This window comes from Cyprinodon tularosa, unplaced genomic scaffold, assembly GCF_016077235.1.
Source record: "Cyprinodon tularosa strain WSP-4 unplaced genomic scaffold, ASM1607723v1 ctg37, whole genome shotgun sequence".
In the NCBI taxonomy this organism is placed as follows: Eukaryota; Metazoa; Chordata; class Actinopteri; order Cyprinodontiformes; family Cyprinodontidae; genus Cyprinodon; species Cyprinodon tularosa.
In genome coordinates, this window is record NW_024039085.1 from 1,104,231 (window position 1) to 1,130,109 (window position 25,879).

Here is a 25,879-nt window from a genome sequence, read left to right on the forward strand (position 1 = left end):
CTGCCTCATGACCTACAGGAGGTCATAAAAGTTTATGACCCTTCTGGTTGAAACACAGAATAGTTATCACTCTAACATTTCCCTCCTCTTATACATAAAAACATCAGCATCTTTCAATTCATATTTTATTCATAGGAGTAGGAATATGAGTACAAACATAACAGTCTGTTTTGTTCAAATCTTCAGCAACATGTTTTGCATGTTGCCACCACATCTTGGCACTGTAGGATGACAGTCAGTTTGAGTTCCTAGGAACACCGGTCCAACAGTCATCACCGGGCAGCATAACCACTTTGGTTTTTCAGATCTTTGCCAGTCCGTCCAAGGAAACACCCACTAACCGGACTCTAAAAGACTGGGTTAGGTTGTTCTTTTCACCAGCGTTGAGACGAGTGGTCCTAAAAAAACCAAACCCCTTTGAAGCTGGACTTCACCACAGATCTATACCTTAGTCGTGGGGTCCCTGTGAAAGTAACTGGGCTTTTTTGCTGTGGAAAGTTTTTAATCAGTTTACAATGACTCTGGTGGATCCAAGTGTCTCTCTCCTGGATTTTCACGGCAGTGGGGGTTGTTAGTTGCACTTTGTAGGGTCCTTCCCACCTCGGAGCTTTCCAAGTTTTCCTTTTGATGATTTTAATCAGCACTCGGTCTCCAGGCTTCAGGCCTTCCTGTGGGGAAACAAAAGGAGCACTAGGCAGATTACATGTTTTCTGAACAGTTTTGTCGCTGAAAAGCTTCAGCATCCACTTAGTTAACGGGTCAATGTCATCTTGTTCTTTTTCTGCCCATGGCTTTCCTGTTTCTGCCATGAATTTTCTCAATCTATTTTTAACATCCTCGAACCATTTAACTGGGTTCTGTCTGGCTGGAGGTAAACCTCGACAGGCAGTCCGCATCTCTGCATCTGTCCATGGCCCACACACAAGAACAGTGGGTCCACAATCCAGTGGGTCACCATCTTGGGGTCCCGTGCATTGACCACAATGAGGGTTGGCCACCTCCAACACCGGAAAAGCACATGCCCCCCTCCCAGGATCTTGGTCCTGTTCTTGTTTTTTTAATTCATCCAATCTTGGATAAATAGGGGCAGATGGGCCCCTTCCACAAGCCTCCACTTGATAATGATCCCTGTAACACTTTGAATCAAGCTTCACATCCCTTCTTAATTCATGCTCACAATGGTCAGCGGCACTGAGTTCCATACCATCCACAGAGGACGACACGGACAGGGGGCCTGCTCCTGCTCCTCCAATATCACCACACGATGGTGGGGCCACTGGAGGAGGAACAGTGGCATGGCTGTGTTCATATTCACCATGATGGGGTTTATCTCCACCTTCCTGCGCAGCTGATGCTACTGCTTGAACCCCATCACCCCCTTGAATTTGATTAGGGTCAGGATATTGAGGAAGCATACGGGATACAACAGTTTCTTCATCAGCTTTAACTTTTACAGCAGCAATTGTAGCTGTCTTTCTATCCTTCTTCTGTTGTATTTGGCTTTCCCTATTTTTTGCTTGCATAATCCACTTATTTAACTCTTCTAATTCTTTTCTGTATTTAGTTTGTTTTCTTTTTGATTTATACACCAACTTCATCTCCACCTTCTGCTGAATCTTTGTCAGCGGCTCAACTCTCAGCTTTCCATCCCAGTCCTCCTTCTCAATCCACTTTCTGGCAAACTCTGGGTCACCACCACAACACGCCACCATCCATCTAACATCACCTGGCATTTCCTTCTTACTACTGCCTTGTCCCATTTTTAAAGAATTTAGTCCAGTACACAGCGGTTCGATTGTTTCCTCACACACTTTCACACAGTAACACACACCTAAGGCCTAATATTTTTTATTTTTTAACCAACATAGAGTCCCAGACTCGAATGCACAGAATACCCAGGTCCCAGACTTGTAAACAAAACTTGGTTTCGTCAAATATTCTTGCAACTACAACCAGTTATAGCTTGAACACAGAGGGTCCCAGACCCAAACGCACAGAATACCCAGGTCCCAGACTTGTAAACAAAACTTGGTTTCGTCAAATATTCTTGCAACTACAACCAGTTATAGCTTTCACACAGAGGGTCCCAGACCCAAACGCATAGAATACCGATCCCAGATCTCTCACAACAAACCCTGTTTGTCAAATATTCTAGCGACTACAACTAGTTATAGCTTTCACACAGAGGGTCCCTGACCCAAAACGCATAGAATACCGATCCCAGATCTCCCACAACAAACCCTGTTTGTCAAATATTCTAGCGACTACAACTAGTTATAGCTTTCACACAGAGGGTCCCTGAACCAAAACGCATAGAATACCGATCCCAGATCTATCACAACAAACCCTGTTTGTCAAATATTCTAGCGACTACAACTAGTTATAGCTTTCACCAGCTTTTAATAAAAAACCTTAGGCGTACCGTTTCTGTGCAGATCAGTCCTCAGCTTGAGTCGTCACCAGGATGTCCAGGGCAGGGCTGGACCAACCTATTGGCTCCGTCCGGCAAAGGGTGGACGGCTGTTGACAGTTTCTTGGCCTTGGTCCCGCACGGTCCTGGACAATTGGATCTTGACTCCCAGAGTTTCGGCACCAAAAATGTTGGGTTTTTAATCCAGAGAAATGTGAGTTTAAAAGATTAAAAGGAAAATGATCAACACAGAGACAGGATTTTGTGACGTCAGTGTGTGCCGGGTGGAGAGAAGAATGCTGGCTTGGAAAGCCATCACCTTCTCCCACAGATCCCTTCATGGCAAAGCCTTTTATTAACAGTTTACAACATCAAACAGGCGGGCCTAAAACAGAAGAGCCAGTAATCATTGTCTGGGAGGATGCAGGTAACAAGATAGTGTGAATTGACCAACTGGCTGGATGGAAGTCACACATCCGTGTGATTCTGCCTCATGACCTACAGGAGGTCATAAAAGTTTATGACCCTTCTGGTTGAAACACAGAATAGTTATCACTCTAACACATTCTCCGAAAGTTGTTACCTTCTTTATCAAAAACATTATAAACAACACTTGTAGACTAGGTATGTTGCATTCCTATAAGTGGAGATAAAAGTCAGAACTGTTTCTCAAATGATTCATTTGTAAGAGTCAAACTACAAATCAACAGCTGCAGCTTTCTACAACTCTATTTCAGCTATGAGGACAAATATATATCTGCTTTGTTCAGGTGAACGTTAGACTATGCCTGCTATGCTGTCAGTCAAAAAAAGACAGAGCCACCTCACCAACTCAATAGTCTGAGATAAAGTAAGGGTTTATTTCCTTCTCTCCGTCTTACAGCTAAAACAGTTCGGCACAGGCACAGGAGTGCATGAGAAACCCATTTACACATGGCATTTACTCACTGTGAATGTCTTTGAATAATGCACATTCTCTATATCTGCCCTTTTTACCTGGCGAGTAGGAGCAGATTTATCAGAACACAACATCAATGGAAAATTCTGCTATTCTAGAAAACACCAGATATTCACTCTCTTCCATATGCTGGAAGAGTGTTACCATCTTCTGCATGGTCCTAATTATAAGCATGACCCCCCGAAAAGTACTATGTTTCATGCAAAGGTTTTTACTCCTATTTTGTTTGGTAACTTATCAGTAAATCTGAAAATACAAATTCATGTAGTTCATCCATGGGTTACCTCAATATATGACTCTTGCAGTTATTGCTTTTACACAGGTGCCATACATTTGTTTGCAATCCAAAGACAGCCCCAGCATGTTTTCTTTGCATTAGCATTAACTGTTGATGGTATATTTTTTGAGTTTAGAGATTTCTAGATGCTGGTTGTTGTTTTTTTTTTTTTTTTTCTATTTTACATATTCCAACATGTAATATAAGAAACTCTGCCCAAAAATGAAAACCATTAGAGGACTCTTGTAGTAATGTCGCAAATTGCATTATCGAAGGAGAATGTATTAATATAATGAATAGTTGTAGGAGATAATGGTCTTTTTAGCTCTTCTAGCACTAGTTTAACATATGGTAAGATGATCTGTTTTGAACACTGTTGACCTACAACAAGAAGGTCCTAAATCTCAATCAAGACAACTTCTTCTCTATGCAAGGATTATTGCCACAGTTTCACCTGCTACCCTGTAAAGGCCCAAGTAAGTACAGATATATAGCTGTTTTCTTTGTTCTGCTAGTCTTAATTAAATAAAATTACAAAAAAAACATTGTATTAATATCTTCATGATCTTTGGGTTAGATGAATTCAGCCATTATAGGAATCTCAGTGAAGAGATATCATGTTAAAAAGGTTTAATTAACTATAGTCGATTATACTCTACTGACTCAGTTAATGATTATAGGATGTTGTCTGTAAATGCACAGTTAACATCTTTAATTATTGTTTACCTAGCTTAAATCTCTTTAAACAAAGGCTCAGTTGCACTTAACACATCTTAGACTAATGGGATCCCTCACTTTGTAATTGAAAAGTTTTATTGGAGTTCATCACAAGGCTACTTACTATCAAGCCTGGGAACTTGGCCAGTAATAGTTTTTCATCCATTTAGATCAAATAAAGAAAGAAGTAGATGAAGCTGTAATCTGGCCAGCAATCTGAAAATCTCTTTTAAACAATTTGTGGAAAAAAATAGGCCTTTAAAAAAAAAGTATATTATATAGATTTCTTTATGAGCCAAAAAAAATGGGCTTTACTTTATTTCTTCGACAGTTAAACAGAGAAACAATGAATTTAATAAGACTGGGCAGTACGCACCAACACTCTGTCATAGTCTTGGTGCTGATGGTTGGCTTTTTCATTTGCTCCTGCTAACTTGTCTGATTGGCCCGGCGGCTGATTAACGTTGATCATTCCCACCTGGTCCCCTCTGGTATTTGTGTGGTTTGCCTGCCTACCATCAGTAACAGATTATTCAAGCTGTTTGTGGGAGAAACTCTGGCATTCAAGTAAGTTTTTCTGTGATTCTGACCTCTGACCTGTTTTCTGCTTCTGGATATTAAATTTTTTGCCTTGCCATTGTCTGCTCTGTCAGTTTTTTGTGTTTGAACTGTCTTCCTGGATTGTGCTGGTGTACCCAACTTGGACTATGTTATTGATCTCGGCTTGGATTCCCCTTCGGTACCACTTTGGCTTTCTGATCTTCTAGTCAATCAACCTGGTTCGGATCCGACCTCGACTCTGGACAACCTCCCTCCCGGATTTCTCACTTCGTCTGAGATCAGCCCAACAATCCAGTCACTGACTTGTGTTTCCTATATCTGCACAGAATCCAGTTATCCGCTTTACTAACAATAGCTGCTCACTCTGTTTGTTTGTTGGTTTTTTAAAGTAAAGCGTATTGAAAATCGTCCTGATCTATCCATGTGAATATTAAGTCAAAGGTTCTGAGGTCCTGACAGGCTCCTGCCATATGAGAGGGGCACAAGTAAACAGGACAGACTGGTGGATGTGAAAGACCATAAGGATTAAAGAGAGACACAGCAACCTTTCTCTAGAAGAAACAATCATGCACCATAGTTTCAAAGATTGGAGATAACAAATTCATTCTATGGAAGTTTGGTGTACAGACATCTCTGTACACCAAAGAATATTCTGGATAATTCTGGCTCCTAATTTAAATAAATTCTTTATATATTTTTTGCATTTATGTGAGCTATAGAGCGAGTAACTAGTTAGCTGTAAAAATAATAAAATAATAACTCCATGGACTTAAAGTCCAACTTAGACAATATATAATTTAAAACTGAGCCCAAAAAGCCTTAGTCAACCCTCTATAACCGGTCCCGTTTATTTCTAAGGACCTGAGGGGCCTGGGTTGGGGATCACCAGATTTCGGCCCTGCTTTTTTCAGTTGACATGGTTCTGCTGGATCCCTCCTGCCAAGACTACAGCCTGCGCAGGAGTGGTTCACAGCGGAGTGTGAACCTGCCAGGCTCAAGATCAGCATCTCCAAGTCCAAGACAATGATTCTCACCCGGAAAAACATGGCTGCCCTATTTAGGCTGAAGGAGGGTTCCTGCCTCAAGTGAAGGAGGTCTGTAATTCGGGGTCTGTTAACAGGTGAGGGAAGAATTGAGCATAAGACTGACAGACAGATTGGTGCAGCTTCCACCATATTGCTGATGCTGTATTAGTCTGTGGTGGTGAAGAGAGTGCTGAGCCAAAAGCTAAAGCTCTCAGTTTACCAGTCAATCTACATTCCCAACCTAACCTATGTTCATAAAATCTGGTTCATGGGGGTTATATGTTATTTAATTGAAAAACTTGCTGACACTTATATGTTGAGAGTCTTCCTGCATCTGCATCTTCCTTTACCGATGTTCAAACAAAATCTCCAAAATTAATATAATTGCTGATGGCAGTTATTCATTTAAAAATTAGAGGAATAAAAAACAAAACAATAAGGACCCGTTCTTCATAAATTTAAGATAAAGGACGCTGGACTGCAGCTAAGATCTTTTTCAGGCAAGTGTACTAGTGGCCGTGTTACGGGTGATTACAAAGATTTCTGCACAAATGTTAAGACACGAAAACTAACCCATGATTCTGCTCCATTAAAATGAGCAGATTGCATTTCATATTTTTACTCCAATTTCAGTTTTGTTATTATATATGATCAAAAGCAGGGGGCTTCAATGTGTTCCAGGTCAAGGACATCCAAACTGATGGTGAGATGGAGCAGGGATCCCTAATTATATATATTATATGAAATTGTGTTATAGCAAACTGGTCCTATAGTCACTCTATTACAGATGGAGTATTGTAACAAAAGTAAGTTTGCCCTGGGATTATTAAAGTATTTCTGATTCTGATTCCTGGTTGATGGGACAGGTGTTGTGAATGAAACGGTGCCCAACTTGAAAGAGCTCCTGTGGAACCCTTACGGGTCACGGACCCCGTGTTGAAGACCCGTAAGTTTAGATATTCTAGATTATTTCCTCATAACCATTACCGAATTAGTTGTTCCAATATTTTAGAAGAAAACATTTCTAATTTTTGGTTTGTGGGAAATTAAATAAATGCTGTAAACTGTAATGAATGCGCCATGCCACACACCTGTGACCTATTTCAGATTTTCCCAAATGATGTATGAAAGCAGTAATTTGTTACTCGATATATCTTTTTAAAAGATTATGATCAAATGTCAAAAAGTGGACAAAATCTTGTGGTTGGTGAAGCTGTCATGTCCTGAAAAGTAGTTTCTTACCGGTAAATGTATTGTAATGTATTAGTGATTTTGTCTGTTTGTGTTGCAATCTTTCCAGAAAAAAAATTTCCCAGAGGTACCAACCAAATGGATAAATACAGTAAATCTGAATCTGTCACAGAAATAAACACATCTTAGTGAAGCATCCTATTTGATTATATGTATTATACTAATGATGTAATATGAACACCAGAAGCCCATAGCTATAAAGCACAGATATTTAATTTAACTCAATTCAAATACATTTATTTATGCAGCACCTATAAGAAACAATTCAATCAGACAGATTGGTAAAAGTTTTATATCAAAGGAAAACCAGCTAATTGTATCAAGTCATTGACTCTGCAGGATTTGCTCCTAGCGTATAAGCATGTGGAGACTGTAGATATTTGCTTGCATTGTGTTAACTCTGCATCAATTCCTAACTCCAAGGATGCATCCATTATCAAATAGTGAATTTTAATGACTTCCTCTTCTTTCAATTTAAAATTTTGGTCAGTGCCTCAACCAAAACCTTTACCTCCACCCCAGTTCTTTAGGTCTAAGGTACTGTGATGGTCAAGCCCTAATCCATTACAAAATATCCCAAAAACTATTTAGCTGTGGCAAAGTTATAAAGAAGAGTTACATAAAGAGGAAAATAAATATAAATATAAATATATATAAATACATTAATTATAATGCAAGAAAAATAGCCTTTTGCATGTCACTGACTTCTGTGTTTTTATGGAGTTTATGGGAGGCAGTTTCTTCAGAGTTGGCTAAGTATATTGTTTAATAAGTAATGATTGAGTTATGTCACGCATTGTAGTTCACTTCAGGTTATGCTGACCTAGTTAAAGCCCGGGGGGACTAGATAACTGAAATTTAAGACTGTTCTTATTGTGAGTGTATATATAGATTCAAACAAGGGTGTGCTTACTTTTATATGAGTATTTCTGCATTTATTGTAAGCAAGGCCTTTGTAAAAGTGTAAAAGTGAAAATCCGAGACCTTTAAACTAACAGACAGTGGCAGTCCTTGCCTGAATGGAGCCTTAGAGGAAACCCTCCTCTTCACCCTGGGCAACTGACCCCTATGACCCATATCAGAATCCTCCACTACCATTTGGCACGAACTGATGAAAGCTAAACCTAACCCAAACTTGGAAGTTATATATAGATAACGTATACATTTCAGAGATTTTATACAAGTAGTATTTCATTTAACTTTGCTCAAATTTTTCAAACACCTAACCTTTATTTGCATGTAAATCTAAAAGTTTTTTGCAGGGATTGAATGTTCATTGCAACAGACTATCAACATTGTATTAACCAAATCTAATGTACGAAACAATTAATAAGCTGAAATGACAAGCCTGGCCCCCCTGTTTCGTACAGCAGTTCTTATTTAACATTGCATGAAAAGAAAACCACTGTAAAAGCACATCAAAGTTTAAAACAGAGTGCTGTTAGTTACAGCAAAAGAGCATAAAGTTTTTTCCAGCTCAGTTTCTCCAAGAGCATGAAATTATGAGGAGCTGTACTTTGTGTGTTAAGAGCTTTCTGCCTCAGGGTTTGATCCAATTCAACATGAAAGATAGGAAGAAAGTGGGAGGGAATCATTATGGGTTTTTTTCCCCCCTTGCATTACGCTAATGTGACACAAATGTGGGCTCAAATAATTTCAGCAAGTCTAATAGTGTTACAAAGAGTTCTAATCTTTCTTCATTATGTCCCTTTGTTGAAATTGATCATTTCATCATAAAACGTTCAAGCTTATGTGATCTGTCTTCTAACATTCTGTGTACAAACTGCAAGTTCGAATTTCCATAACAAAAGCCCTGCCAATGCATCATCAAAAAGACATATATCTGGTTTATGTGAGGGTGGGTGTGGGTGTCTGTGTGTGTAAAGGTGAGATGGGGGGAGAAGATATGAGTGTCTGACTAAAGGGGGTAATTGCCTCTGCTGTTGTGGAAAATAAACAATTTTAAGTACTTAATATACAGAGATCAATGGAAAACACCAGTTTGGGACTTTAGATGCTGATTGTCATAACAGCACTTGAATCAAGCATGGCTAACTGATTTTCCTAATTTATTAAGATGGAAAAGTAGGACTAGTCACAAAGCCTACTTTCCAGGGTTTTTTTGCAGACTATGATCATAAACTTTTGATCAGCTGAGAAACAGCGATTTCAGATCAAACTATCTCTTTGATTTTAAATGTTGATTTTAACAAATAGCCCACTGAGTATTTTTCTCTAGCTCACATTTTCTACCTCCACCTCAGAGGTTATGTTTTTAGGAGAATTTGTGTGTTAACGCTCACCAAATGGTGACAAGCATTAGTGTTGCTGCAGAGTTCTGTTCAGTCCTATCCAATTCTGCCCTGAGCTTCTTGTCCTCCACAGCTCCTGATTCTCATGTTTTCCTAATGATGTTTACTAACCTCTGATTGTAACATCAAGCCCAAAAAGCGGGTTTACTGCAAACTCTAAGTTTTCTAAACCTGAAATCAGGGAAACATTGAGTTTCCATTTCACAAAGAAACTGAACCTCTGTTTCTAATACCGTAGTAACATATTTCCCAGACCTAACCTGGTCAGGAGCAGGTTTTATTCAATAAACTCAGCGTGTCCTCTGTCTCTGCTCTCCTTATAGCCAATCACATTGTTTTATTCCCTGATTAAGTCAGGAGTTTTTGTCATAGTTTTGTGCGAACAATAGAAAAAATAAGTTGCTGGGTTTGTTATACACATTAGGTTTTAAATATTTATAGGGAGTGGATTTTACAACTCAGTTGACAGGATATGAGATTTGTTTGTGCAGATCTTTTTTTTTTCTTACAATTAGAACTACGGAAACTATTTTCAGATTAAACATAAATAGATCAATTAATTTCATGTGAAAAAATTATTAACTTCAGGGTTAGGATAAATATTTTTTCAGTGACACTAATCTTCTGTCAGGATTTGGTTGAGGTTTGAGGATCCAAATGCAAATGGGTGAGAGGCAGAGGTAACTCTTAATGAGTAAACACAGGTAACAGAGGCAGCAATCCAAAAATCCAACTAAAAAGTTAACAATCCAAAAACATGGAGACTTCAGGGGAAATAACGAGCAGCCAAGGAGCCAGGGACGGACAAGGTAGTAAGACAAAAGCAACGAGGAGCCGAGCAACGACATGGAACCAGCCAAGAGTCGCAGTAGAGGAGAGCATCTATGGCTGACTGAACAAAGACAGGGCTAACGAGCAGATAAGGAGCAGGTGTGAGTGGAGACAATGAGGAAGCCAAGGGAAAAGGAACACACACACACACAAGAGGGCAACAGAGGACAACAAAGAAAACCTGAGAACTAAAATATATCCAGAAAATACAACAAAATAGGAATTAAACCAATAAAACTAGAAAATATGTAAAGAAAAACATTACAGAATCAAGACCGTGACACCTACTGAGCCTTATGTGGGACTGATAACCACTAAAAATTACATTTAATGGGATGGTATTTGAAGGAAGTATTTCAGAAAATTAACAAATAATAATAGATAAATCAATCTAATAATTATATAATATTTCAAACCAACAACCTTGTACAAAACAAAAACACGATGAGTTACAGTTTGAACATTAAAATAGATACAATTTTTAATTTATGATTGTTGATTTATGATGATTGATTATTAATTCATTTATTAAACACATTGGAAAATACTAACACAGTAAATACTAAGCGACTGCAAATAGCCACTTAGTATGTGCTGTGTGATGGAAGACAGAATCAAAATCAGGAGGAACCCATTAATGCACAGGTCCTACCTGTTTGAATAACATTTTCTTTTACTCCATCTTCACCAAAGATGGATGATTTCACCTAAATAAATAACTGATCCACTACCATTCAAGCAATAAACTTGTTTTTCCTCGCTAATGTTATTGTGTTTACAACAGACTATGTCAGGCCAATTTGATATGCATTAGTTTGACTGAATATGCATTTCTGATATCTGAAAAAACATTTCCAAAAATGCTCTACTGTAAATGACCATTTCAAACAATATGACATCTAGAATAAACATTCTGGATTTATAGAAATTAATTTTAGATCTCCATATTCCTATTGTTACTGATCATCATTTGTATCATTTTCCATGAAGAAAGATATTTCAGATATCATTAATACAAATTCAGCCAAGCTGAAAAATGTCAAAACGGTCACTTAAAATGTGTTAGCATGTCTTGTTATATAAATCTTACCAGTACAGTTTTGTTTTTTTACTTTCTGAAATTTAGTTTCTGCTGAGGAGAAATGTAATCAAAACAAGTTATTACAGTTCTGATGACTAGTTTGATTTTGACCTGGACAAATCTTATTTTAGTGATCTACAAATGGAACAACAGAGTGGAGACTGCTTTTAATAAATGTAAAAACAGCCTGCTATGGAGCACTTCAGAAAAACTTAGGCATTGACTCGAGCAGCAATCTTCTCCTTAGCCATTTTTATCTCATTTGCAGCTGTAGTGCTGTTTTGCCTGTCTTTTAAACACATTCTCCAATATTTTTTTCATTTCTGCTTTAAAATGTCTAGTTCCAGTGGAGTGACCCATGGTGACTAGTCAAATTGGGGCTCTACTGATAATGGCTCCTGTCACAAGGGGGAGGTATGACAGGAGGACCCAAATGTAGACTGAGCTGAAGGAGTTTACTTTAAGGTTTAATCACAAAAGTTCAACATAAGCAAAAATCCAAACACATAAATCCACAAAAATCCAAAAATGCTGAAAACCAGGAATACTCACAACAGGAAGGGGACAAATTAATGACGACACACCAGCAAAGAGTGACTGAGCAGGAGGAGAGTAAATGGGAGAGAGAAACAAAGACCAGGCTAATTAGCAGATTGGGAGCAGGTGTGAACAGACGCAAGAAGGGAGCTAGGGAAAAGGAAACTTACACAAGAGGGTAAACAGGAAATATCTAAGAACTGAAATCCAATCAAAAATACCTAAAACACAAGAATGAAGAATAAGACCAATGAAAACTCAGAGATAAAACATAACCAAAACCATGACAGCTCCACTGATAATGGTTTTTCATACTTGTTATACACGTGCTCAACTCTGAGTGGACCTCCTCAGAGTTGATTAAACTGTCTCACAGCAGCTTTCCCGTGCAGTTTGCATAGGGATACTATGTAAATCCACCACGCTTGCAAGGACACAGTTTTGGGTCTGGATGCACCTTGAGATGGGCAACATGGACAGCTGCCCAAAGCTGCTTCTTGTCTAGGGCACTATGATAACGTCCCCCGACTCCTACCTTAAATTCTGGCACAGGGACGTGCACATATAGACACTAGGTGGTGCTAGAGCACCTGCCCTTTTCCCCTCTAGACAAAAAATGCTGTCCTGTAATAGTTTTTTTTTTTTATATATATTTTTTAGTCTTTGGTTCAAAATACCATTTATGCATTTATAAGGGTTTCAAGAGTTTAGATTTTTGCAATTTTTCTCCATGAGATATAGTACCACCTCAATAGAGTCTTGAATTGACTAGCTAACCAGCCAGATAACTAAACAAGCCTATTTACCTAAAAGCAACTGTATTGTACAGCATAATCTGTTCTCTGCACCTGATAACTCAGAGCAGTAAATTCCTGTAAATCATGTTTCTTTCTATTGTTTTGGGCTCTAGCCTTCAATTTTGTTCTTTGTTTCACATAAATGAAAAATGTTAAAGAATAAAAACATCTAGTCTATTGTTTTTCCAGGTTTGTTTATATATTAGTTGATTTTAAATTGTTATTTATTTAATTGACATCAATGTGGTAATGCTACTTATGGACTGGAGAGGATGGTTAAACGTCGGCATCAGTCTGGTTGTTGACATCTCCATACAACGTATAAGGTGCCCTTTTTCCAACCTGAGTACCTGCCCCCATAAATCTTTGTGCAAGCCACTGTCCTGGGAGATACTAGGGGGATGTGTGCAGTAAAGAACAAGCCTACCAGCATTAATGCTCATGCAAAACTTACTGTATCAGCAGGTGAATGGGGAATGATGAAACTCATTCGATGAAGCTAACTGTCAGGATTTGGTTGTGGTGTGAGGACCCAAATGCAGAGGCGGCTTTCTTGATGATTTAGATTAGATTAGATTAGAGGAACTTTATTGATCTCACAGCGGAGAAATTCACTCGTCACATATTGGCATAGAAGTTACAGAAGGTGCAAACAGGGAGGAAAAAGGTTCATTAAGAATAAACAATATATATACAGTATATCAAGATTTAATGAAGTGTTTTCAAACAACTGAGGCAGGAATCCAAAAATCAAAAAATAAATCCAACAAGAAAAAAGTTAAACAAACCAGAAAACATGGAGACATCAGGGGGGAAGACCATCTCGAGGAGGGAGAGATGGAGTTGGAGGAAGTTTGACGAGTAACCAGCACTGAGGAACTGAACAGAGAGTGTATTTATGGGAGACTGAAACAAAGAGAGGACTAACGAGCAGATTGGGAGCAGGTGTGAAACAGAGCAGAACAGGAAAGGAGCTAGGGAAAAAAGAGAGCACAAGAGGGCAGCAGAGGGCAACAAAAAAAGACCTGAAAACTGAAAATAACCAGAAAACACAACAAAATAAGAATTAAACCAATAAAATTAGAAAACATGGAACAAAGTGAAACAGAATACTCAAAAGAAAATATAACAAAGCCAAGACTGTGACACCAATGACATGAATTCAGTTGGCCTTTGCTGTTTAAGGTCATAATCCATGTAAAATTAAATGTTTCCACTTCTGCTACAAATGTGACAATTGACTTTTTTTTCCTATTAGCAATGTGACTTTAACGGTTGGTAAATAAAAAAGTAGTGGCTGCATTTATTAATTTAATCTTAGTTTGTCATGATGTACAATGTTAAGTCATTAATTCCATAGAAAAAAATATATTTCAGTTGATTAATTAACCTATTGTTAAAAACAAAATGTATTTAGTAGTGTACAAAAAATAATTTTCTGAAATATCTATTAAAATAAAAAAAAAAATCAGCCTTGGTCTCGTTCTAGGAAGGTCTGGTCTTGGTCTTGACTTCATCCCTATAGAACACACACAATGTGACAGCAAATGTAAGGTGTTAAACTGGGGATAGCACACAACAAAAATCAGGAAATCTAGAAAAGCAAAATTGAAGCTCAGGTCTCTTCAGTCACATTTACATCACATTTACATCTCCTAATGAGCACCAAGCACGACCAAACCGGTTCCCTCAGCCTTTTCAAGTTCTTCTGAGAAATAAATCTCACAGTGAGCATTGTGCGAGCTCAAAAAATTATCTTTCCTCTCTCTCTTTTCCTGACCTCAGCTAAGAGAAAAATTAGATACGTTGCTCCATTTTGAAATGTGTCTAAATTTGATATAATAGCTTGGAAGCCCTATCTTAGTGACAATTTCTCATTGAATACTGAGGAGGCTAAACCTCCCCTGTGAATTTAATAAAATTATTGTGAATATGCACTGTCAAACTTCATAAATGTAGTCATTAAAATAAATTACATATGATCTAAAATGTACCTGATTTCATGAGCATGTTTTGCATTAACAAGCTGTTCATTCAGCTCTCAGATGCCATCTCTCCTCTGCTCTGGAGTAGCAGAATGCTGCCTGTCAGTCTCTATGAAAAATCCCTGATGAGATTTGAGCCTCAGTCTATTGATGTAAGCAGGGAGAAAGTAGAGACCAGAATGGCTAACACACCAAAATACAACAGTTCCAGAGAGGCTCAGCCTCTTAGAGGCTCTATGGAGCAGGGGCAGGTGGTGAAGCTGGCTGCTCGCTGTTGATGTTCAAACATACTTAAAGATTTTTGACTGACAGTGACCAGACAGCGACGAAAATTTCCTCATGAGTCGAGAGGGAAAAGTGAACATTCAGTCAGAACAGTCCTCTTATGCTGAACTGTTGCTGCAGTTTATGGAGTTTGTTATTTCAGAGCAGATCACAACAGCTATTTTTACTTGTTGTATTAATGTGTTTCATGTGTTTCGACATTGAGCCCCCCTGGTTTCAAAGAGCAGCAACCACCATTGCTCACTTGATTATGTGGTGGAGCAGAGGTTAAAATGTGTGTCTCTGTATAAAGGCCTTACACCTTCTTTGGCTGACTGTTGCAGGTTTTAATCCAGGCCTGTCTACCCTTGATCCAAATTGTTTAAAGTCAGTCTCCTTATGTGCTTGTGATATTTCTATTTATCTTATCTCTTGCTCCTAAGGGACCATTATGAGAAGCATTGGCGTCAGCAGACCCTTTTCACAGGGACACGTGCCCCTTTGTGGATATCTGAGGTATACCTGGGGCACTGATTTTTAAATTAATTAATTTTCCACTTTTACAGCTCATCTCTCATCGTCTGCACCCTGAGCTGACAGGAAGTGGTTTTGCTCACCACCTCCCACAGTGCAGACGTTTTGCGGGTGATTGACAGGTCGAGTTGCAGGGGCTGGAGACCCATTGGAGAGAGAGAGAAAAGGTGCCAAGAAACGTCCTTTTCCAGGACCTGGTTCAGCAAGAAGGATTGGCTAGTAGCATGTAGCTTTATCCTGCATTCCCTCCCTCCTGTTTCAAATGTCAGGATCTGACCCAGTATGGATAAAGACAGGCAGGACTGATTTAAAGCACTTTTTAGAAAAGGCAAAGAAGAATGAACAATCTGGGATTCACATAAAAATTATTATAATATAGTGTACTTTTTCTATATGTTTGTTAATCTGCATAGTTGCTCATAAATAAACACATTGTCAGAAAATAAGTAGTTTTTATGTATTAAAAAAATATAAAGCTGACTAAGAGCCTCTCCATTATTAAACTGGTACATGATTTTTTTTAGGTTTTTGACACAATATTGGATCATGCAAAACACAGATTTACCTTCACAAAAGCAAGATTTATGTACAAAATGTAAAGCTGTTCATGAAATTATGTTTTGTTTTTCTGATGTTTTTTGTTGTTGGCATTCATATGAATATACTGGTGTGATAACTTAGTATACGTTTGACTGGTTTTTAGTATACATGTACATCTATTTTGAATTGATAGCCTCCCCTGGAGAAATCTCCACCAGCTTCCACTGGCTGAGACGCTACCATTTACTGTTACAAAAATGAACACCCAGCTCTCCCATCTTTCTGGCCATGATATACACACCTCATAGGCTCATCACCATCACACCATCAAACACAGCCATGTATGTATGTTGAGGTGTTTTTTTGTTTTCCCTTTTACAGTTGCACATTTCAAGTTTTCAGTTTTTAGCTTCATGTTTGCTGACAGATATTTAATGAATATAAATTGTGCCTTTATCAGTAGTGGATTAGAGATATACAGTTAAGCTCACAAGTTGGCCAATTCAATTTAGTTTGATTCAGGTAGATATTTAATGATGCAGAAAATAACAATCTGATTGTACAATTTATTTACAATGCTTTATAATAATAAATAAGTGCTATAAAATATTTGCTTGTGTGCTTGCATTAATTATCTGTGCCCATGCTTTTTTTAAATAAACAATTGCCCAAAGACTTTTTTGCTTACACACAATTGTGTGCTTGCATTTCGTTTGGTGCCCTATTGTGCCCCTGTATAGTATTGGGTCAGCTGAAGCCCCTAATGAGAAGTAATTCAGAAATTATACGAATATGAGAAACTTTAACTGATCTTAAGAGATGAACAACAGGCTATCTCCTCTTATTAAACCTGTCTCTATCTTTTAGGGTCATGTTTGTGAATCATTTGCACTCAGGTGCACTCACTGTTTTAGGTTGCTATCTGGTTTTTAAACATCTGTGTTGATTAATTTTAAAAATGTCAATATTTCATATATATTTATCATGTATCCATACAAAGATAACTCATGGTTGTACTTGTTAACCAGTAGTAATATTACGTACTATTAGAAGACTCAATAAATATATTTAGAACTAGTAATGTTACTGCAGCACATTTACATGCAAATGGATCTGTGCTTTGATCACTGAACAACTGACAAATTGTATTGTGTGGGGTAAATGGTGAGATAGCATTTCCTTACTACCTAAGGCTAATACTGTAAATTGTGAACCATGCATAATGTACGCACTCATCAGCCACAAGAACCGTAAACAAGTTATCACTCCAGCCCATCAACCATAATAGGCTTTTCACAAATGCTGTCACCATCCAAGCGGATGCTGATTTGTGAACACGTGCAGCTACACCTGAGGGGATTCACTCTGCCTTTGCTATTTTTAGCAATGAATGAATCCCATCTTTTGTTATGTGAAATTCTCAAATCCCCCCTGCAAAAAAATACGGAATTAAAAAAAACATTGAATAGAGATAGCAATGAAGAGGGCCACTGGGATCTGGGATTTGCAAATAAATTTCCGACCACGTCAAGCTCTTCAGTGCAAAGTATCCTATCTATAGGAGGGGGGGTCCATAGGAAAAACAGAGCTCTAAACTTAAGGGGATTCAAAAAAGGTTGCAGGTTTCCTACAGCAAGAGGAAACCCCTTTGTACCCCCTTTAATTACAATACTAGCTGGAAAGCTCAAATTGAAATAGTCATAAATTAACTTTATAATATACAGTACTGCATTGCTTTCTCACTCATTGCTTTCTAGCTCATTCACCCTCTTTTACTGCTCCTCTTGCTGCTGTTGTTCATCATAGAAGTGGATGTCACATCCATCTTACCTCAAACCTGTAGTGTTTCTCCTCATATCAGGCTGTGTACAAAAGGACCAGGTGGACTATTTCTTAGTGCCAGTTGCCCTGTCCAACTTGTTGCTGTAACTCAAGCTAAATGTTCTCTTTCATGCTAGTGGTGATTGGGGCACTGATGGGTGCAAACCCTAATGAGGGGAGAGCAGCTCTGTTTAATTTTCCAGGAGTGATACAATTAACTCATATAACTAAAATATTTAGCATTAAATTAGTAATTAACATTATTTTGAAAGCGGTTTAAACTCCTTTTAGGAGCTTTAAGAAGCTGCACCAAAATCAAATTTATAGAAATCTTTCCTAGATACCTTACATGCAAAGTCATATTCAGTAAATTGCATGCAGCAATTCGAATGAGCTTTTATCTTTTATCTGCTAAACATATTTATTAATTTAACCTACATTTCTGTATTGAAAATTTGCTTTGCATAGATCTGATGAAATTTTAAATTTTTCTGTAGCTGTTGGCCGAAAACAATATAGTGGATCACATCAGTCTGCATGCAATGTATATGATGTTTATTTTAGTGAATCGAGTTATTATAAAAAGAGCTTCTTAACTATTGTTGACTTTGCAGTAGGGTGCCTTAGAGGTGCCTTTTTCCATCAGCCCAAATTCAAATTAGTTGTGGCTTCTTCCCTGCTGCTTATGGGGTGGTTCCTTTATTTTGGACTGTTTTCTGTAAAACTGAGATGGTTTTAACTCAAGCAAGTGGAATTCCACATGGCCAGATGCCACAGTGAAAAGACTGGCTGGCCTGGGCTTGGCCAATTAGCCCCTTGCAATAACAAGCTACTGTACTGATTAGAACCTAACATAATAGACGATAATCATTTAGCCTGTGCAGGTGGTAATCAGTTGTGTTTCTATTATTTTATTGTTTTTAATTTATAATATGTTAACCCTTTCACATCTAACCAGGAGGATATGTAAAAAGACTAAAAAGCCTGTATTTAGCCTGTAGACTAAAAGACTGTATTTTCCCTGTATTTATTATTTATGACTTTGATTCTATTGAAGAAACAAAGAAAATATTTCCCCTCTCAGTAACTCTATTAGTTTTGACAAACAAAGAGCTTGTTATCCCTTTTTAGTAATAGTAAAAACCTTGACATGATCTGACTCTGCTTCATGTTCTATTGTTTTTTACATGAGCTCTTTTTGCAAGGACAGGGCTGTGGGCACCTCCATTAACTGAATAGCTTAAATGCCGCATTGTGAGATTGACTTGTATAGAATTCATCGCTGACGCAGGTTGTTAATGGCCTAGAAATGTCACTCAGAGAGGGTCTATCCAAATGCCTTTTCAGAGAAACAAGGAAATCAGGTTGAGTAGAGATGGTGACTCTTAATCAGAATAAAATCCATTAAATCTCTTATCAATATGAAGTGTTTAGGAAGTAGGAACCAAGACCTGCCGGTTATTTTAGAATATATGACAGTTGCTTTGTAATCTGCTTGCCTCACGATAGTTAACAGTTGTCGCTATAAAGTTTTGCTGAATAAGGTTTAAATGAGATCACGTTCACTGATTTTATCAAATCAGGAACTGACAATGACATAAAAAATTGTATCACGATACTTTCTAAATCTGCTATTGTTTATTAATAAGACTCAGATTTGAATCATTGTAAATATTTTACACCCAAGTATTTTATAGCCTGCCTTACATTGTTGGTCAAACAACAGCAGTTTGTATTCCAGTCAAAATGTTTTATAGTGTTGAACTTCTGTGGAAATTCTTCAGTGTGTCCATTCTTTCTACTCAGTAAAGAAATGATGGGGTATTCTCTATCCTTTCTTCAGGGAGAGTTTAGTTTATCCTGACACATTTGTTGCAAAATCTGCTTTCCCAGCTGAATGAGAAGGGAGAAAAATCCCAGTGGATCAAACACAGAAGCAACAGTGGACAAAAACTCCCCGTCAAGTAAATTGATTTTCTTTGACAACCTAAGGAAACTTGTAACTAAACAGATGGATCTACGTGGGAAACAGGGTGAGTGACCAGCAGCTTCTGCTACCACGGTTTTGCAGATGTAAATATCAAGAGACATCCTGTCATTCAGTTCATACAAACAGTATCACCACTATCAGCAGATTGTAGAAAAACTTCAGGAAAGAAATTACTGTTGCTCTTGAATATCATGAAGAGGTTTTGACAAAGTTCTAAATAACTATATTTTCTGCTTCCTGGTGTAGTGTGGTGTTGTCAGCTTTTTTTTTTTACTGAACACAGCTTTTAGACAGCATAGCATTTGTATAATTTGTTCATAGCTCCTGTCTAATTGAATTTTCTAACAACTAATCAAGTAATTTGATTAAAGATTACAACATATAAACACTTACAACCTTAAACTTACAGATCTGAGCTGTGGAAATGGCTATTTTCTTCCCTAGAATGGATAAAATTGCTATGAAAGGCAAAATACAAACACATATTTCTTACTTCCTTATTCTCAGTGGTAGCAAACTAACCTGTCTTCCTTGAAAACATATCATATAATGTTAACAGATTAATTAGTGGACTATCTGTCTAACTTTATATTATACTGAGTATTGGTTGCAGCAAACACTCCTCCAGCTGTAGGCGCTCACGGCCAGGATTGATTTGTTCATCTGCCTCTAGTGTGTAATCATGAGTAGAAAGTGCTATGGTTACCTAAAGTTTTTTATTCCCACCCACCCATTAAGGTAGATTTACACTTATTCAATTCAATAAAAAAAAAAAAACTTTATTTATCCCAAATTGAAATTAAACACTGCAGTAGCTCATAGGTTTATCTTATTTTTTATTTTTTTACGTTGCTTTCTTCAGGCCATCTTGCTGTCCATTTTGTTCTATACTTCTTTATGCTTTTTCTCCAATAACCTTGCAGACCTCCTCCTTTTTTTCCTCCCCACTAAAATTCCTCAATAGATATTTTCCTTCAAATGTGCATCCTGTTAGTTTCCTGCCCAATACAACTGAAGGTTGTGAAACAAAAATCCTTGTTGCTAGCTAGAAAAAAAATGCTTATCACCTTTGTCCAGTTTGAGTCATATTAGATTAAGTATGCAAATTATCCATATGCTGAATGTACAGCCAAACTAAACAGTTTTAACCTTATTCTTTTATCCGGCTCTTGACTCAGAATTTAACCTCCACCTACAGACTACAGTCTCTTTCTCTACCTGGAAAGCTCTCACCCACATGCAGGCCCACCCATGCGCTCTCTGTCATGATTCCAGCAACAGCAACCACTTGAAAGCGTCGAAAAGATAGAAGGTGGATGAGCTTACTCCAGTTTTTTCTTTTTTTTTTTTTTTTACTTAGAAAATATAAATGACAGAAAGCTACTGGTGTACCAGAAGCGGTTTTGTGCCCTCTCTTAAGATAAGCCCGCTGGTGTTAGCTTCATTTGCAAATGAAATTACTTCCAGATATATGAAGCTGTAGGTGTGTAGTCATAGAAACTTGACACTTTGGTGAGCGGAGTTACTTTTTGTTTATCTGGCAAAGACATTTCTATCCAGGTTTTTTTTTTCCCTCAAAGTGTTATTGCTTTTTTTTTTTTTGTGGGTATATTTAGATCAATTCTCTGTCCTTTGTTAGAGATCCGAACTGCACGCCTGAAGGTGCTATAATGTAACGAGCAAATCTGATATGTAACAAGCAACTTCTCTCAAACTTGGTGAAGGGATCTTTGACAAATTGACTAACAAAGTTTAGGCTCTGAGTAGGGTAGATTATTATGCTCTTTGTCTTTTCTGAAAGAAGTTTGCTGCTAATGATAGAGCCCTTTAAGCCCTTCTGCAATGAGGTATTATATTGAGCAGCTCATGTCTTAGGTACACTTGTTGTACATAAAGCAAATCAGCAAATCTTATGGCTGTTATAAATTTATATTTTTTATAAACCATGTGTACAGAAACCCAAATAAAACATGCCTGAAATGTAATGACAGATGGACCCAGTATACAGGCAAGACAGACAGTGGGATAACTTGAAAAGTGTTTATTAATTGAGGCAGGTAACTCTGGCGAGAGGAAACACAGAAGTGACCACGAAAACCTGACAGAGGATGATCTGAACATGTGAGTCACTAACCTGATTTAGAGTTCAGAGCGTGCCCAGAGAATGAGGTTGATACCAGCCATTCAGCTGACAAGACACAGCGCTTGCCGCACAGAGAGTTCCAGACACTGAAGCATTGAAGGACACAGAACTGACAGGAGATCAGATCCAAGTAGATGACGGAGGAGGGCAGGATAATCCACAGGGTGAAGTCAAGAGGAAGATCCAGGTTCAGTCCACAATAGAATCCAACAGAATCCAAAGACAGGTCAGGCATACAGATCAGAACTGGGGCAGGTAGGCTCAAAGGTGCGAATGCAGAAACTTGTACGGATCAGGCAATCAGAACACTATTAAAAGCACTAGAAAACTTTAAAACCAAAGACTCAAGAATAATCTGGCACTGATGACTGGGATCAATCAGGTTAAGTAGAAGCAGGAACAGGTGCATCAGGTGAGCAGTGATGAGAAACAGGGCAGAGTTAGACAGGTGAAAGAAATGAGCAATTAAGCCAGCCATCAGCGCCAGGATCATGACATCAAAATGCTTTAGACATAAGTCTGAACACTATGCAAAAATATTCGGTAAACATTGCAAATTCTCGACCTGTATTGAAAATGTACAGCAGTCACACAGGCCTTTGTATTTAAATGGCGGGCAATATCGTGCATCAATTATTTGCACTTTTGACTATTAGGATCTCTAAGTAATCCTCATAAATTCTACTGTCTGAGCAGCAGCCTTTTCCTGTCTGTTAGGAAAAAAACAAGCGGATGGGGAATATCTAGTAAAAATAACCCCTTTAGGAAGCCCCTACCTTAACTGCTGTACACAAACTGCAACTTTCTCAAATCAGGGAGGGCTGATGTGAGACAAAGCACAAGGATTCTGGTTCAAAGTTGAGGAAAAGTGGTTAATTTAGACAGTTACTATTTTTGTTTAGCTAATGTCTAGGTCGTATTTTTTTCTTTTGGCTTTTGGACTTTGTTCAGCTATCAGAAGTGGTGTGATATACCGGTAGCAATCTAATGAAATAGGCGGCACCCACAGCAAGAGAAGTATCCTCATTTTAAATTCCTATGGTTCCCTGTTCAACATAGGAATACACATAGTCACACTTTAGGGGGGAGTTTTTTCAATCTGACTCCTAGGTTCCAGTGTTCCGAGGTAAACTTAATGTGCCGTTACTCCCATTGCTGTGACATAAGGTGTAACAAGGTGCGTTGTTTTAAAAATTAAATTCCATTAACCCCTGTTTTAACCCTCAGAGGGCAAGACTGAGACCGTTTTGTGCCAAATTGGAGAAATAAACTTGTTTTTATTAAACTGTCAAAATATGCACACTAACAAAGAAAGATCCCTTAAAGGAATAGTACACCCAAAACATGATTAGCCTTCATTTTCTACTCACCCCCATGCTGAACAAAACTCTGGAGTACTTTTTTGATATCTCAAATGCATCTGGAGATCTGGGAGGCTTCTTGCTGTTTGCTGACATTCAAATAATGGAGGTCTATGGCGCCCGAGACAGAAAGGTCCATAAAAGTCCACAAAAACGTGTCAATATTCCTCCATACTGCTCGTCCAATGTAATCCAAGTGTCCTGAGTGGGTAGCATCCAGAATTTACTCGAAACGAAGTGATTTAGAACGTTTTAGAGCCTAAACAGTAGTGTATAGGATTTCCTAATAGCGCCCCCATGCGCGCTCACGATTCTACGGAAGCCGGCAGACCAAACCAGCGCATTCAGCTCGGCAAAGAACTCATGCTCTTCCTCAACACTGAAGTCCTCAGACATTTTTCTTTCGTTGTTTCTTTCTTTGCACAGGTAAACAGCACATTTCTTCTTCTACGCTTGCATTATCGGCAGAGCAGACGCTGAATGCGCACTTTCTTCCGGTTTGGTCTGCCGGCTTCCGTAGAATCGTGAGCGCGCATGGGGGCGCTATTAGGAAATCCTATACACTACTGTTTAGGCTCTAAAACGTTCTAAATGACTTCGTTTCGAGTAAATTCTGGATGCTACCCACTCAGGACACTTGGATTACATTGGACGAGCAGTATGGAGGAATATTGACCCGTTTTTGTGGACTTTTATGGACCTTTCTGTCTTGGTCACCATAGACCTCCATTATTTGAATGTCAGCAGACAGCAAGAAGCCTCCCAGATCTCCAGATGCATTTGAGATATCAAAAAAGTACTCCAGAGTTTTGTTCAGCATGGGGGTGAGTAGAAAATGAAGGCTAATCATGTTTTGGGTGTACTATTCCTTTAAGTTCTGATTAATAAAATGTATCTGTGAACAAAAATTGATTTAGGGTTTAGTTACTTTTTAAGGGACTCATAACCTGAAATTTTACTTACACAATCTAAAATAAATTGTCTTTTAAGTAGATTTTCTTTCCTTTTCTACTAAATATAATTTTTTTTTTTCATGTTTAGGAGCAAAGTGAATTAGAGCTTTTTTGAATTCCTTTACATATCATTTACATAATGGTGAACATACTACCAGCAGCACTTACCAACTACCTGCAGGTTAGTCTCTGATGGTTGTATTTCCCTTTTTTTGGTGGAATAGAGAAGGGCACAACCTTCAACGAATAAGATAATAAATAAGGAGGACCAAAATCGTCCTCAAAACTCAGATTCCTAGTTTTTGACCCCTTGAGTGTCCTGATTCCTGCAGCAATAAGACCAGGGTGTGGGTTTTTTTGTGTGTTAAATTTAAATTACATTACAAATACATAAAAAAATGATTTTAACCTGAAACAAATAAGTGTGACCCCCAAAGGAACATCAAAATAAATAAACATGAAAAAATACTTTTTCACAGACTAGTAAACTCCACAGTATGTTGCACACAAAAGTTTGTTGTTCTGTTTTTTCATCTGATCACGTGACAGTGCATAAATGGAACACCACTGGAAGCACTTTGTGCTCTTTCAAGTATGCGTTTTATTGCATCACACAGATTGGTTTTAAAACATGTGAAAAGCAGGACGTAGGCTCTTAAAGGGCGACCTTTTGCAATAACTCCACTACACTGTCATTATCTGGCTTTTAAGATCCACAACTTCCATTATCCGGCATTAACCCAAAGATGTTAAAATGAATTAAGAGATAACGGTGAATAAAATTCCATAACAAAAAGAAGTTATGTAATATCACATATATCTCAACATTTATATTATTTCTATTTCATTATTTAAAATAATTTTTTAGGACATAAGGCTTTTGATGCAGGGATTACTAGTGTTCATGGCTTTGCTGAGAGCTTTTTTTTTTTAGGAAAAGTGTTAAAGAATCAGTGACAAGCAAGTTAAAAATTACTGCTTTTTAGGAGCTGTCTTTCAGGTTGGTTAGAGGCTTTGAGGACCCTAATGCAGAGGAGGTGAAAGTGAGTTTGGCTGATTTAATAAAGACTTAACAGGCAAATGAGGCAAAAATCCAGGAAAAAAATATATAGAAAACCAGACAAAATCCAAAACCGTCAGGGAAAATACTCGAGGGAAGCAAGAGAAAGTGACGAAGCAACAATAAGAAACCAGCTCTGAGTGAAGGCTCTGCTACTCTTTTAAGCCCAGCGATCTGATGAGACTGATGAGCTCCACCTGTGTAGGATACCCAGGTTCTCCACAAAGATCCTCTTTGGAAGGGATGCATAACTCTCTCTCACTCACACACACACACATACACACACACACACACACACACAGGAACCCTGATGCTGTTTTTATTTTTAGGTTAAGTCTTTCATATTGCATGTTAAGATGTTGTATGTTTACATCAAAGCATTGCTGCAAAATTTGTGTTTCAAATATAAATAATTTCATTTTACATTTGATTTACCTGATCTTCAATAGCCTCCTGTTGCCCTGCAATGGA

The 25,879-nt window shown here is 38.0% G+C and overlaps 1 long non-coding RNA gene across 1 annotated transcript; it reads right to left on the minus strand.

The window, feature by feature from the left end:
* Window positions 1-232: 232 nt before the first annotated feature.
* On the minus strand, window positions 233-2,582 carry LOC119790759. The gene is made up of 2 exons (XR_005281770.1): window positions 2,423-2,582; window positions 233-668 (listed from the first exon to the last, which is right to left on the minus strand). It is a non-coding gene; the product is annotated as an uncharacterized LOC119790759 (long non-coding RNA).
* Between the last annotated feature and the right edge of the window lie 23,297 nt (window positions 2,583-25,879).